General features: G+C 38.8%; 1 pseudogene; it reads right to left on the bottom strand.

The window, feature by feature from the left end:
- Positions 1 to 14,771: 14,771 nt before the first annotated feature.
- LOC148122450 (small nucleolar RNA SNORA24) lies at positions 14,772 to 14,885 on the bottom strand (annotated as a pseudogene).
- Between the last annotated feature and the right edge of the window lie 956 nt (positions 14,886 to 15,841).

A 15,841-nucleotide genomic window follows, 5' to 3' on the forward strand; every position in this document is an offset into this window, starting at 1 on the left:
GTCGGCTACACTTAAGCAAGCTATGTTAGATGGGAACATGGAACATTGCTGTACACTTCCCTAAGTACCATTTACAATGTGGCATTAATAAATATGTCTGAACAGCATCAAAAAAAAATAAATAAAACCTTCAAGTCTTAAAGAAAGAAACTGAAGAAGATATAAGAAGATGAAAAGATTCCCCATGTTCATGGATTGGAAGAATTAACAAAGTACAAATGAATATCTTAACAAAGGCAATCTATAGATTCAACATAATCCCCATCAAAATTAGAACACAATTCTATAAAGCCCTTGAAAGGACAATTCTCACCCTCATAAGAAAAACCCAGGATAGCTAATAATAAAAGAACTGCTAGAAGTATTACCATCCCAGATTTTGAGTTGTACTACAGAACTATAGTAATAAAAACCTTATGCACTAACATAAAAACAGACAAGTGGATCAACAGAATCAAAATGAAGACTCAGACATAAATCCACTCACCTATGGATATCTAATTTTTGATTAAGAAGCCAAAAATTCACACTGGAGAAAAAGAGTTTCTTCAGTGAATGGTGCTAGCCAAAACTGGATGTCTGAATGACACCTGTCAGTATGGATACAACCAATAACATAATTGACACCTCATGCTGATAAGGATGTGGAGCAAGGGTGGTGAGCCTGCTCTACTGCTGGTGAGCCTGTAAACTTGTATAGCCATAGTAGAAATCAATATGTTTCCTCAGAAAATTGGGACTCAATCTACATCAAGATCCACCTATACCACTCTTAGGCATATACCCTAAGAGCATTCCATCCTACCAGAAGGACACCTGCTCAACTATTTTCATTGAAGCTTTATTCATTGTAAACACAAACTGAAAACAACCTAGATATTCGTCAACAAAAGAATGAATGAAGAAAAAGTGGTACATTTATACAATGTACTCTGCTGCTTAAAGTGACAGTATGCAACTTATAGTTTTACAGATGAAGTATGCTTGTTTATCACTGGCTTAGAATGTTTAAATATATAAAGAACTAACAAATTGTTGGAGAGATAAAGTAATATTTGACTAAAGCAAATATATTAAAATGTTGATTGAAGGATCTAGGAAGCAAGTTTAGGGGTGTTTACAATTCTATTAACTTTTCTGTATGAAAGTGTCTATAAGAATTTGATGAAAGGGGGGGTAAAATCTAACATGTCTTGCTAAAATCAATGTATATAGTTTTTGATTTTCTGAAGTTAAGCTATGGTCCACAAAGAAGAATAAAATAATGAACAAAATTATTTTATTAGAGATGATCATTGGTGCATTAAATTAAATCCCATGCTGTGATAGGGAAGGATTCTAGGAGATTTGTTTCCAGTTCGCCAACAAATTTATCAGTCATCGTGTCAAGCATCAAAGATTTCAAACTTGAATGCAAAGTGCAGGTTCTCAATCACCTAAAGGTTGGAGGCAGAGACCCACATTGGAGAACTGAACTGAGCTCCCAAGGTCTAGCTGAAGAGTGGAAGGAGTGAGAATATGGCAAGGAGGTCAAGACCATGAGAAGCTGACCCACTGAGACAGTTTGCCTGAGCTAATGAGAGCTCACGAACTCCAACTGGACTGGGAGTGAAAGAGCATAGGATCAAACTAGTCCTGCTGAATGTGGCTGACAGTTGGGGCAGACTGAGGGGTCACTGACAGTGGCCCTGGGATTATGTCTCTACTGCATGTTAGGATTGGAGGTGGGAGGGATAGGAGGGAGTGTGGAGGAAGTGGGAGGAGGGGAAGGATTGAGAATTTGGATTGGTATTTTTTTAAAGTAATAAAAAATTATGGCCAAAATTCAACCATTTTACAAATGGGACAAACATTTAAATTGTGAAATTCAAACATTGCCCCTGGCATCAAAGGAAGGAAATGTTTTTCAAATTCAGAAACTGCAATCTAACCAAATAAGGACAGACAAACATAAACATGAGACTAATCAGTTTCAAAACATTTGTCGTGATATACACAGCCCATAAGTCAAGGAAAAAAATTTAATAATCAATAACACAAGGTTATAAGAAGTATATTTTAGAGTATAGAGAGTACTTATTACTAACGGATATTATTGTCGTGTCCTTGCTACTACATCTATCAAGCTAGCATCTACCACCTAAAACATTTCATTAAAAACTAGTCTTGGGTTTTTTATAAATACCTATTTATAAATTTATTTTATAAATTTATTTTATAAATACCTATTTATAAATAGGTATGAACTAGAACCAAGTTTTTGCCTTATCTAGTTTTTAGTCTACTCTCAGTACCAATATATAAAGATCTGAAGATAATTACATTGGCTTTACATTTCTAGTTTCTAACATTATTTTGGAAAATTTAAAAAAATGATGATAAAAGCTGTCATCTGGGGCTTATATACCTTATTCCTAGTCTTTGTCTAAAAGAATATAAATGTAGGAGATTAGAGAGATGCATCAGTGATTAAGAGCATCGACTGTCTCTTCCAGAAGACTTAGGTTCAAGTTTCAGTCCTACTTAGTACATAACCATTTGTAACACTATTTTCAGGGGATCCAATAACCTCTTCTGGCTTCCACAGGTACTGCATAAATATGAAACACAAAAAAGCATACAGGCAAAACACCCATACACATTCAAAAAAATTAAAAACATCACAAAAATTTTAAAAAATACCTTAAGATGATACATAGCACTGATATTCCAGCACTTTCTAACTCAATGGACAACTATAACAGCAAATAAGACAGTCAACAAAATGTGAGCTTTCTATATACACAGAAAGGGAAGAGAAAGAAGAAACACCAAAAAGATATTCCAAAACAGAAAAACAGTACAACACATGATGATATCAAGGAATGAATCTAACTGCAAATTAGATATGAATAGAAAATTACTTGCAAGAAAAGAATTGATTAACACTTTCAAAATCTGTCTTCTGACTTCACACATTATTATATGTGTACATCTCTACTATATGTGCTTTGACACATGAAGGCCTGCACTCAAAGACCCACCAGATAATTTTGAACCAAAAATGCAAGCATAAACAGCAGAATGCATGAGATGGAAGGGAGAATCTCAAGTGCTGAAGATACAACAGAGCAAAGAGAACAGGCTCAGTGGTCAAATAAAACATTAAATCTAACAAATGCTGAAGACAAACTATCCAGGAAAAATGGGACACCATGAAAAGTCCAACCTAAGAATAATAGGGATAGAAGAAATCCAACTCAAGAGCATAGAAAATATATTCAAGAAAATCATAAAAGAAAACTTTTCCAACCTAAAGAAAGATATGCAAATGAAGATACAAGAAGCTTATAGAACACCACACAGACAGCACCAAAAATTAAGTCCCCACACCACCTAATAATAAAAAAAAACTAAACATACAGAATAATGGGAGACTGTTAAGAGCTGCAAAGGAAAAAGGCAAAGTAACATAAAGTCAGACCTCTCAGAATTTTTACACCTGACTTCTCAATGGAAACAATAAAAGCCAGAAGGTACTGGTCAAGCAGTATGCAGACATTAAGAGAACACGGATGCCATCCCAGACTCCAATACCCAGCAAAACTTTCAATCACAATAAACAGACAAAACAAGAACCAGATTAAGCCAATGCCTAGTCACAAAGCCAGTACACAAAGTACTAGAAGGAAAACTCAAACCCAAGGAAGTTAGGTACATCCAGAAAAACAGAAAATAGATGCTCTCATAGCAGCAAATCCCAAAGAAGGGAAAAACATACACAACATCACTAGCAATGAAAACTAATATGAAAGGAACTAGCAATCACTGGTTATTAATATCCCTTAATATAAATGGACTCAACTCACCCATAAAAAGACACAGGCTAACAGACTGGATACAAACACAGACTCCATTCTTCTGCTGCATAAATAAACATGCCTCAACCTCAAAGAGAGATACATCTCCTCAGAGTAAAGGGGACCAATGGAACTGAATTGAAGACCCAGATATCAATCCACACACTATGAACACCTGATTTTTGAGAAAGAAGTTAAAAATAAAAAATGGAAATAAGAAAGCATATTCAACAAATGATGCTGGCATAATTGAATATCAACATATAGAAGAATGAAAATAGATCCATATTTACTGCAACGCATAAAACTCAAGTCCAAATGGATCAAACACCTCAACATAAAACTATCAAACTGAACCTTATAGAAGAGAAAGTGGGAAGTACACTTGAACGCCTTAGCACAGGAGACCAGTCCCTAAATATACCTAAATATAACTCCTGTAGCATAGACACTGAGAGAAACAATTAATAAATGGGACTTCCTGAAAGAAGTCTTCTGTAAAAGAAAGGACATGGTCAACAAGACAAAGCAGCCTACATAATGGGAAAAGATCTTTACCAACCCTACATCGGACAGAGGGTTGACCTTGAAAATATACAATGAACTCAAGAAATTGGTCATTAAAACAAAAAAATAATCGGGTAAAAAAAATGGGGTACAAACCTAAACAGAGAACTTGCAAATGATTAATCTAAAATGGCTGAAAGACACTTAAGGGAATGTTCAACATTCTTAACCATCAGAAAAATGCAAATCAAAATAACCCTGAGATTCCATTTTATACCTGAAATAATGGCCAAGATCAAGTACACTGACAACAGTTTATGTTGGCGAGGATGTGGGGTAAAGGGAACATTCCTTCATTGCTGAAGAAAAATATATAGCTTAATAAAAACAATTAAAAATAAAAAATAGTAATTATTACATAAATTAAATATTGTTAAGAGGGGAAAAAAAATCAACCATCTCCATGATTTTTAGTTTCATTTTTCAAAGTTATGTCCTGGTCAAATTTTAATTTATAATAAAATGTTTATTGTCATCCTTAGATGACCAAGTCCTCATGGTTTTTGCTGAACTGATTATCTGCCCACTACTCCTAGCTCATTATCACAAAGAAATTTATGGTAAGGGCATTGCTTAAAACACACCTAACCACAAAAGACAGGTTGCACTTCCTTAATAACTTAAACGTTAAGCAATTATGCAGTGTGTCTATTATTCTCACATGTCCTGAGGCATCTTACCCCTTGCTGGTAGCTCAATAAGCTAGACCTTAAGCAAAAGAGCATGAACTAACCTTCAGGAAACATCATGTTATCTGAGATACAAACTTAGTGTAATTGTGCTTGTCTTACTTACTTTTAAGTATCCTCACATGAATACATATCAAAAATGTATGTATATTTTTCTGAGGTACAAAAGCATTTAAGGTGACTACAGTTTAACTGTAAAAGCAATACAAATAGCTCAGACAAAAAGTCAAGACTACATTAGCTCTCTATAAGATATACACTACTATTTCAAGTTTTGTTTTGCTTTGTGTTGGATTTAGTTTTGTAACAAAGTTTCACTCTATAAGCCACATTGGCCACGGATTCATGGCAATTTACTTCTTTTAGTCTCAAGAGTGCTAGGATTAATGTATGAACAGACATATCTGACAACAGTTTTCAGATTAATTTTTTAGAAATACTATGAGACTTTAAAAATACTCTAAGGATAATGATAAAATTAAGGCATTGAAATATGACTTAGAGTAAAATGAGGAAAAACATGATAGGAACAATTTGGGCTAGAACATTTAAGAATTAAAAGCCATCTTAGGAATTTCTTTCTTTTTTTTTGAAAGTAAATTTTATTAAATTATAAAAGTTTCCATTTACGCCCCTCTTCACAACACCCTTCCCCTCCCCCCACTTCCCTCTCCTCCTCCCTCTTCGTCCCTTAGGGCAGTCAGGGTTTCCTGCCCTGTGGGAAGTTCAAGTTCCTTCCCCCTCCCTCCAGGTCCAGGAAGGTGAGTATCCAAACTGACTGGATCCCCAAAATCCAGTATATTCAGAGGAAACAAATCCCAGTATCATAGTCAATGGCTTTTCAGAAAGACTTTGGGCCAGCTACATTCAGAGAATCCGGCCAAATTCAGAGAATCTGGTTAGATCACGTCCTCGTTCAGACCCAGTCCAACTGGCCTTGGTAAACTCTCATTAGATCCGTCCCCTTGTATCAGTGGGTGATAGCATCCCTCGCAGTCCTGATTTCGTTTTTCATGTTCTTCCTCCTTCTGCTCCTCATTTGGACCTTGGGGGGCTCAGTCCGGTGCTCCAATGTGGGTCTCCGTCTGTATCGCCGTCCTTCGCCAGATGAAGGATCTATGGTGATAAGCAAAATATTCATCAGTATGGTTATGGGCCAAGGCCGGTTCAGGCACCCTCTCCTCTGTCCAGAGAACAATCTGGGGGATCTCTCCTTGGACCTGGGATCCCATATATAATCAAGTCTCCTGTAAACCTTAAAATGACTCCCTTAGTTGAAATATATTCTTCCCTGATCCCATATTCATCCTTCCTCCCTCCCCCCCCATCCCAGGCCACCGAGCTTTCCCCATTCCTCCCCTACTCCCTTCTCTCTAACCCTCTCCCCTTCCATCAACACTCCCACCCCACCCCCCATGCACCCGAGGTTACCTGGGACTCTTGTCTATTTCCTACCTCCTGGCGGATAGCTAAATAATCTTCATCAGGTTCATCTTCTTATTTAGCTTCTCTAGGATCACGAATAATAGGCTCAAAGACCTTTAATTATGGTTAGAATCCACTTATGAGTGAATACATACCATATTCCTCTTTTTGGGTCTGGCTTACCTCACTCAGTAAAGCATTTTCTATGTCCATCCATTTGCATGCAAAATTCAAGATGTCATTGTTTTTTACCACTGAGTAAAACTCTAATGTGTATATGTTCCACACCTTTTTTAACCATTCTTCTATTGAGGGGCACCTAGGCTGTTTCCAGGTTCTGGCTATTACAAATAGTGCTGCTATGAACATAGCAGAAAAAATGCTGTTGTAGTATGTTAGGGAATCTCTAGGGTATATTCCCAAGAGTGGAATTGCTGGGTCCTGAGGGAGGTTGACTCCCAGTTTCCTGAGAAACCGCCACACTGATTTCCACAGTGGCTGCACAAGTTTACATTCCCACCAACAATGGATGAGTGTTCCCCTCACCCCACATCCTCTCCAGCATAGGCTATCATTGGTGTTTTTGACTTTAGCTATTCTGACAGGTATAAGATGGTATCTCAAAGTGGTTTTGATTTGCATTTCCCTGATCGCTAAGGAGGTTGAGCATGACCTTAAGTGTCTTCTGGCCATTTGAAGTTCATCTGTTGTGAATTCTCTGTTCAGTTCAGTACCCGATTTTTTAATTGGGTTAATTAGAGTTTTAGTGTCTAGTTTCTTGAGTTCTTTGTATATTTTGGAGATCAGACCTTTGTCTGATGAGGGGTTGGTGAAGATCTTCTCCCAGTCAGAAGGCAGCCTTTTTGTCTTACTGACAGTGTCCTTTGCTTTACAGAAGCTTCTCAGTTTCAGTAGATCCCATTTTTTCATTGTTTCTCTTATTGTCTGTGCTACTGGGGTCCTACTTAGGAAGTGGCCTCCTGTGCCTATATCTTGTAGACTACTTCCCACTTTCTCTTCTATCAGGTTCAAAGTGGACGGATTAATGTTGATGTCTTTAATCCATTTGGACTTGAGTTTTGTGCATGGTGATAGATATGGATCTATTTTCATTCTTCTACAGGTTGACATCCAGTTATGCCAGCACCATTTGTTAAAGACGCTTTCCTTCTTCCATTGTATACCTTTAGCTCCCTTGTCGAAAATTAGGTGTTTATAAGTTTGTGGGTTAATATCTGGGTCTTCTATTCGATTCCATAGGTCGACTTCTCTGTTCTTATGCCAATACCAAGCTGTTTTCAATACTGTAGCTCTGTAATAGAGTTTGAAGTCAGGGATGGTAATGCCTCCAGAAGTTCTTTTATTGTATAAGATTGTTTTTGCTATTCTGGGTTTTTTGTTTTTCCATATAAAATTGATTATTGTTCTCTCAAGGTCTGTGAAGAAGTTTGATGGGATTTTGATGGGGATTGCATTGAATCTATAGATTGCTTTTGGTAGAATTGCCATTTTTACTATGTTGATTCTCCCAATCCAAGAGCAGGGGAGGTCTTTCCATTTTCTGGTATCCTCCTCAATTTCTCTTTTCAAAGGCTTAAAGTTCTTGTCAAATAGGTCTTTCACTTCCTTGGTTAGAGTAACCCCAAGATATTTTATGCTATTTGTGGCTATCGTGAAAGGTGATGTTTCTCTGATTTCCCTCTATGCTTCTTTATTCTTTGTGTATAGGAGGGCAACTGATTTTTTGGAGTTGATCTTGTATCCTGCCACGTTACTAAAGGTGTTTATCAGCTGTAGGAGTTCTTTGGTAGAGTTTTTGGGGTCACTTATGTACACTATCATATCGTCAGCAAATAACGAAAGTTTAACTTCATCCTTTCCAATTCGAATCCCCTTGATCTCCTTATGTTGTCTTATTGCTATTGCTAGAACTTCAAGCACTATATTGAAGAGGTATGGAGAGAGTGGACAGCCTTGTCGTGTTCCTGATTTTAGTGGAAAGGCTTTGAGTTTCTCTCCATTCAATTTGATGTTAGCTGTCGGCTTGCTGTATATTGCTTTTATTATATTTAGGTATGATCCTTGTATCCCCAGTCTCTCTAACTCCTTTATCATAAATGGGTGTTGAATTTTGTCAAATGCTTTTTCAGCATCTAGTGAGATGATCATATGGTTTTTTTTTCTTTCAGTTTATTTATATGATGGATTACATTGATAGATTTGCGTATGTTGAACCAGCCCTGCATCTCTGGGATGAAGCCTACTTGGTCATAATGGATAATTTTTCTAATGTGTTCTTGGATCCGGTTTGCCAGTATTTTATTGAGAATTTTCGCGTCGATGTTCATGAGTGAGATTGGCCTGTAATTCTCTTTCTTGGTTGTGTCTTTGTGTTGTTTTGGTATTAGAGTAACTGTAGCTTCATAAAAGGAGTTAGGCAATGATTCTTCTGTTTCTATATTGTGGAATACGTTAAGGAGTATAGGTATTAGCTCTTCCTGGAAGTTCTGGTAGAATTCTGCATTGAAACCATCTGGTCCTGGGCTTTTTTTGGTAGGGAGGTTTTTGATATCAGCTTCTAATTCTTCACGACTAACAGGTCTATTTAGATTGTTCATCTGTTCTTGGTTAAACCTTGGTATATGGTACTTATCTAAAAAAATGTCCATTTCTTTTACATTTTCCAACTTTGTGGCATATAAACTTTCATAGTAAGATCTAATGATTCTCTGAATTTCCTCTGTGTCTGTGGTTATGTCCCCCTCTTCATTTCTGATGTTATTAATTTGCATGTTCTCTCTCTGCCATTTGATCAATTTGGATAGGGGTTTATCAATATTGTTGATTTTCTCCAAGAACCAGCTTTTTGCTTCATTGATTCTTTGGATTGTTTTCTGTGTTTCTATTTTGTATATTTCAGCCCTCAGTTTGATTATTTCCAGTCTTCTACTCCTCCTGGGTGAATCAGCTTCTTTTTTTTCTAGATCTTTCAAGTGTGCTGTTAAGTCTCCAATGTGTGCTTTCTCCGCTTTCTTTAATTGGGCACTTAGTGCTATGAACTTTCCTCTTAGCACTGCTTTTATAGTGTCCCATAGGTTTGAGTATGTTGTGTCTTTGTTTTCATTAAATTCAAGTAAGAGTTTAATTTCTTTCTTTCTTTCTTCCTTGACCCAGGGGTGATTTAGTAGTTGACTGTTCAACTTCCATGAGTTTGTTGGCTTCCTGGGGGTACCATTGTTGTTGAATTCTAATTTTAGTCCATGGTGATCTGACATGACACAGGTAGTTACTAATATTTTTTTTTGTATCTGTGGAAGTTTGCTTTGTTACCCAGTATGTGGTCAATTTTCGAGAAGGTTCCATGAGTTGCAGAGAAGAAGGTACATTCTTTCCTATTTGGGTGGAGTGTTCTATAGATGTCTGTTAAGTCCATTTGATTCAATACCTCCAATAAATCTCTTAATTCTCTGTTTGGTTTCTGTCTGATTGACCTGTCCATTGGTGAGAGAGGAGTGTTGAAGTCTCCTACTATTAGTGTGTGTGGTTTGATGACTGCCTTGAGTTCTAGAAGAGTTTCTTTTACATATGTGGGTGCCTTTATATTAGGAGCATAGATATTCAGGATTGAGACTTCCTCCTGATGAATTGTTCCAGTTATGAGTATGAAATGTTCATCTCCATTTCTTCTGATTGATTTTAGTTTGAAGTCGATTTTGTTAGATATTAGAATGGCCACACCCGCTTGTTTCTTAGGTCCATTTGCTTGGAAAACCTTTTCCCAACCCTTTACTCTGAGTAGATGTCTGTCTTTGTGGTTGAGGTGTGTTTCTTGTAAACAGCAGAATGTTGGATCCTGTTTTCGTATCCAATCTCTAAGTCTGTGCCTCTTTATAGGTGAGTTGAGTCCATTGATATTAAGTGATATTAATGACCAGTGGTTGTTGACTCTGGTCATTTTTTTTTTAGGTAGTAGAATGTATGTGTTTTCCTTCTTTGATTTGTGCTTGTGAATGGTCGCTAGATGTTTTGAGTTATTGTAGGCAGTGTTGGGAATGTTGGATTCCTTTGGTAGTGATTTTCCTTCTAATATTCTCTGTAAGGCTGGATTAGTAGCTACGTATTGTTTAAATTTGTTTTTATCCTGGAATATTTTGCTTTCTCCGTTGATAGTGAAAGCTGGCTTGGCTGGGTATAGTATTCTGGGTTTGCATCCATGGTCTCTTAGTTTCTGCAGTACCTCTATCCAGGATCTTCTGGCTTTCATGGTTTCCATAGAGAAGTCCGGTGTAAGCCTGATAGGTTTACCTTTATAATTTACTTGACCTTTTTCCTTTGCAGCTCTTAAATTTTTTTCTTTAATTTGTATGTTTTGTGTTTTGATTATTATATGGCGAGGGGATTGTTTTTCTGATCCAGTCTATTCAGTGTTCTGTATGCTTCTTGAACCTTCATAGGAATATCATTCTTTAGGTTGGGAAAGTTTTCTTCTATAATTTTGTTGAATATATTTTCTGGGCCTTTGATCTGCAGTTCTTCTCCTTCTTCAATCCCTATTATTCTTAGATTTGGTTTTTTTATTGTGTCCCAGATTTCCTGAATGTTTTGTGAAGAGAATTTGTTGGATTTGCCGTTTTCTTTGACCAGAGCATTTATTTTCTCTATGGTATCTTCAGAGTCTGAGATTCGTTCTTCTATCTCTTTTATTCTATTGGTTATGCTTGATTCTGTAGTCTCCATTCGTTTACCTAGGTTTTCCATATCCAGCCGGTTCTCAGTTTGTGTTTTCTTCATTGCCTCCATTTCAGTTTTCAATTCTTGGACTGTTTCCTTTACTTGTTTGATTGTTTTTTCTTGGTTTCTCAGGGTCTCATTCACAGATTTACTTATTTCTTCAAACTTTTTGTTATATTTCTCATCCATTTCTATACTCATTTCTTCAAACTTTTTGTTATATTTCTCATCCAATTCTTTAAGGGAGTTATTCATATCCTGTTTAAGGGACTCTATTGCTTTCATAATGGCACTTTTTTCCACTTCTTCTGGGTTAAGGTGTTCAAGTCCTTCTATTCTAGGGTCGTTGGGATCTGGTGTTTTCATGTTGTTTTTCAGATTGTTGGATGAGGTCTTGCCTTGGCATCTGCCCATCTCTTACTTCAAATGTTCTCTATTGAAACTTCTGTTACCGGGTCAGGTTCCCTTCTTGGGCAGGGACTTCACTGACAGAATGCCCACCTTTCCTTGGGCAGGCTAATGAAGCACAGGCACTCCCTCTTTCCGGGATGTGTTTACAATGCAGGCCCAGCTCGCAAGGCAGCTGAGCTGGGGAAATTTTATGGCCCCAGTGGGAAGGGAGAAATATAGGAATTCGTACCTGGATGGGAGCTGGAATGGCAGGCGGGAGGGGGTAGCCAGCACTGCAGGCGACCTGGGCGTCTATGGGGTCGGGGAATGCCCAAGCTCCTCCTCACCGGGACCCTGCCCCGGCCCGAAGGACACTCACCCCTCCGATGGCCCTCTGCTAGAAATCAGGGCCCCTGCTGGTCAGGAATGTGACTGAGCTGGCCCCTGGTCCACCTGGCCTCCGGGAGGCCTTTAAGACCCAGCAACTGCCTCCAGCCGGGATGCGCCTACAGCCCAGGCCCAGCTCGCAAGGCAGCTGAGCTGGGGAAATTTTATGGCCCCAGGGGGAAGGGAGAAATATAGGAATTCGTACCTGGATGGGAGCTGGGATGGCAGGCGGGAAGGGGTAGCCAGCACTGCAGGGTGACCTGGGCGTCTATGGGGTCGGGGAATACCCAAGCTCCTCCTCACCGGGACCCTGCCCCGGCCCGAAGGACACTCACCCCTCCGATGGCCCTCTGCTAGAAGTCAGGGCCCCTGCTGATCAGGCAGGAATTTCTTAAAAAGGAGAAAAACTGATATTATATAGCCTCTTGGATTTTAGGTGGGGAGAAAAAAAAACAGCAAAAAACAAGCAAAACAATGATATTAAAAAAATAAAACAATGAAGTAGCTAAAAAATTTATTTCAATGATACAGTAAGCTGGTAAAGGCATTGCACATTATTCAATAGGCAGCTACATACTATACTATATAAAGCAGTCATAGGTATTCTATAGGCACTGTATGCCATTCTTTTTTTTTATTGAGCTCTACATTTTTTTCTGCTCCCCTCCCTCAACCCTCCCCCAAGGTCCCCATGCTCCCAATTTACTTAGGAGATCTTGTCTTTTTCTATTTCCCATGTAGATTAGATCTATGTAAGTCTCTCTTAGGGTTCTCATTGTTGTCTAAGTTCTCTGGAATTGTGATTTGTGAGCTGGTTTTCTTTGTTTTATGTTTAAAAACCACTTATGAGTGAGTACATGTGACAACTGTCTTTCGGTGTCTGGGTTACTTCACTCAGAATGATGTTTTCTAGTTTGCTACGGACTGGCTCAGGGGAGCCACTCAGACCATAAGGGAATCAGGACAAAGGCACAGGAGAAATCAGGATATGGCGGAGGAAATTGACAGACAGTCATTCTCAATGTATTTTTGAAAATGCTGCTGCTATTTACTTACTTCAGTGCAGGATTATATATTTCTTTTTTACAATCAAAGAACTTGGCAAAGGCATACATCATCCGATCATAAAACAGAAAAGAACAGCATAAAATAGTTTACAAAAAGAATCTTTGAGGATGCTTTGACTTGGGTACAAGGACTTCTGCTCTCTCACACTTTACAAAACAAACTCTCTCCTCTTGCCTTCATAGAGATCACTGCCCTTGAGCTAGACCATCTTTATCAGCTTGCAGGTGGCTGGTTGGTTTAAGCTAAGTGACCTTGTGTGCCTAGGTGAGAAAAAAAGGCTACTATCTCCCTGGGAAAGCTTTCTGCTAGGAAATTTCTAATACATAGTCTTCAATATCTCTGAAGTTTACTTTATATCACTAACTTCAACTCTCCTCCCTTCTCAATTCTCAGGCTCAGATATTGTCAGCTTAGGCTAGGTCTTTTTCTTCCCACAAGAAAGGTTTCATAGGCCTTCTATTTACAACTGTACATATTTCTCAGGCAAATGACTAAAGCCTCTAAGGTTTTTCCTAGTAAAATTAACTCCCTTTGTTCCACATCATCAAGGAATTGTCCTGATAATGATTCTGGCAATTCCCAGAACTGGCTACTTTTTTAAGGTTTTAATTAATAGTGGAGCAGATTTCAAAAATGTTCTCAGCAGTTTTGTTTGTATCCGCAACTGCCTGGAATAGTCTGATCTGTTAGCAATATGCAAGAATCACAAAGAACACACAGACAAGGGAAAAGACAGACATATGGCTCCAAGGACAGCTAGGTCGAGTCAGCACAAATGGCAACTCAGGTGGCATTACACCACAACTGATTGCCACAGGGCAGCCAGGGACTCAACTCCGAGGAGCGCGGATCCCTATCCTCCGGCAGTATTTGCCTGCCTAGTCAGCATTTCTGCTACACTGGCGAGACAGCCATGGATGTAGCACTAGTTCCATCCATTTTCCTGCAAAATTAAAGATGTCATTATTTTTTCTGCTGTGTAGTATTCTATTGTGTAGATGTACCACATTTTCCTTATCCATTCTTTGGTCAAGGGATATTTAGGATCTTTCCAGGTACTAGCTATGACAAGCAATGCTACTATGAACATAGTTGAGCACATGCTCTTGTGGTACAATTGAGCATTCTTTGGATATATACCCAAAAGTGGTATTGCTGGGTCTTGAGGAAAGTTGTTTCCTAATTTTCTGAGAAATCGCCACACTGATATCCAAAAGGGGCTGGACCAGCTTGCATTTCCACTACAAACTGGGAAAAGATCTTTACTAACCCCATATCAGACAGAGGTCTGATCTCCAAAATATACAAAGAAGTCAAGAAATTGGTCATCAAAAGAAAAAAATAATCCAATAAAAAAATGGAGTACAGACCTAAACAGAGACCTCTCAAAAGAGGAATCTAAAATGGCTGAAAGATACTTAAGGAAATGTTCAACATCCTTTGTCATCGGAGAAATGCAAATCAAAACAACTCTGAGATTCCATCTTACACCTGTAAGAATGGCCAAGATCAAAAACACGATGACAACTTATGCTGGAGAGGTTGTGGGGTAAAGGGAACACTTCTATATGCTATTCTATAGGCAGCTATACACTACCTTTTAGGAACTGAAACATTTTCATGATTGTCTTGAGAATCGGCTCAATAATGTGACATCCCATCCTTTCTTCACAGTACAGGTCACTTGTGCAACTTAGAATCTGATACCAACTCAATGGTGACAGTTTTGGCAATAAACAAGAATCTGCTCTTCAGTGGCCCCAAAATAAGTCTGTTCCAAGATGCACATCCTGTGCCCCACTCCCAACCCCCAGACAAGACCCAAAAATCTGGGCGCCTCCCCATATCAGCAACCATGTACCACCACATCTGAGACCACCAAAGACTTGGAGCTGACTGTCCCTGGAAAGATGTGTATCTGGCTTCCCTGCTGGAGGGCCCTGCCCTCTAGACTCTAATGCCCAGAGGCATATCCTGAACCCAACCTCCACCTGTCAAAGCCTGAGGCCTGGAAGGAGACTCCTCTCACTCCTAACCATCCCACAGCACATCTCTGACTACTGGAGCCTTGGCACTGACTGCCATGGAGAGGTGAGTATCTGGGTTCCCAGCAAGAGGGCCCTGCTGTCCAGGTCCAAGCCCACAGAGGAACATCCCATGCCCCAGCCCCAACCACCAAACCCCAAAGATCCTGGAGCAGTTGCCTCATACCTGCAACGATTCCTCACTGCAGCTATGACCACCAGAGCCTTGGCCCAGACAGCAAATGGAGAGGAGTCCCCCAGAGGAGAATCTGTAACCATCTAAGCAACAAGCCCCATCTGAAGTAATTGGAGGAAGAGAGACCCCCTGAAGCAGAGGCCCCACCTGCACCCCTTGGAGGAAGAGATGGGTAGGCACCAACACAAAATACATTCAACAACAGAAAGAGCAATATGGCAACACCTGAAGCTAGAGGTCCTACAAAAGGAAGACCTGAAATTCTAACGCAGAAGAAGGAGAAGAAAACATCCTTAAATATTACTTTATGAAGATTTTAAAGACCCTTAAAAAGGAAATAAAAAATCCCATTAAAGAAATGGAGGAAAAGAAAAAAATGGAAGAAATAAATAAATCTCTTAAAGAAATCAAAGAAAACAAAAAAAGACAAACAAGTGAAGTGAACAGTTCAAACAGTTCAAGACTTGAAAATTGAAATAGAGACAATAAAGAAACCACAAACTGAGGGAATTCTAGAAATGGAAA

The sequence above is a fragment of the Myodes glareolus genome, chromosome 4 (genome assembly GCF_982192425.1).
Source record: "Myodes glareolus chromosome 4, mMyoGla1.1, whole genome shotgun sequence".
NCBI lineage: Eukaryota > Metazoa > Chordata > Mammalia > Rodentia > Cricetidae > Myodes > Myodes glareolus.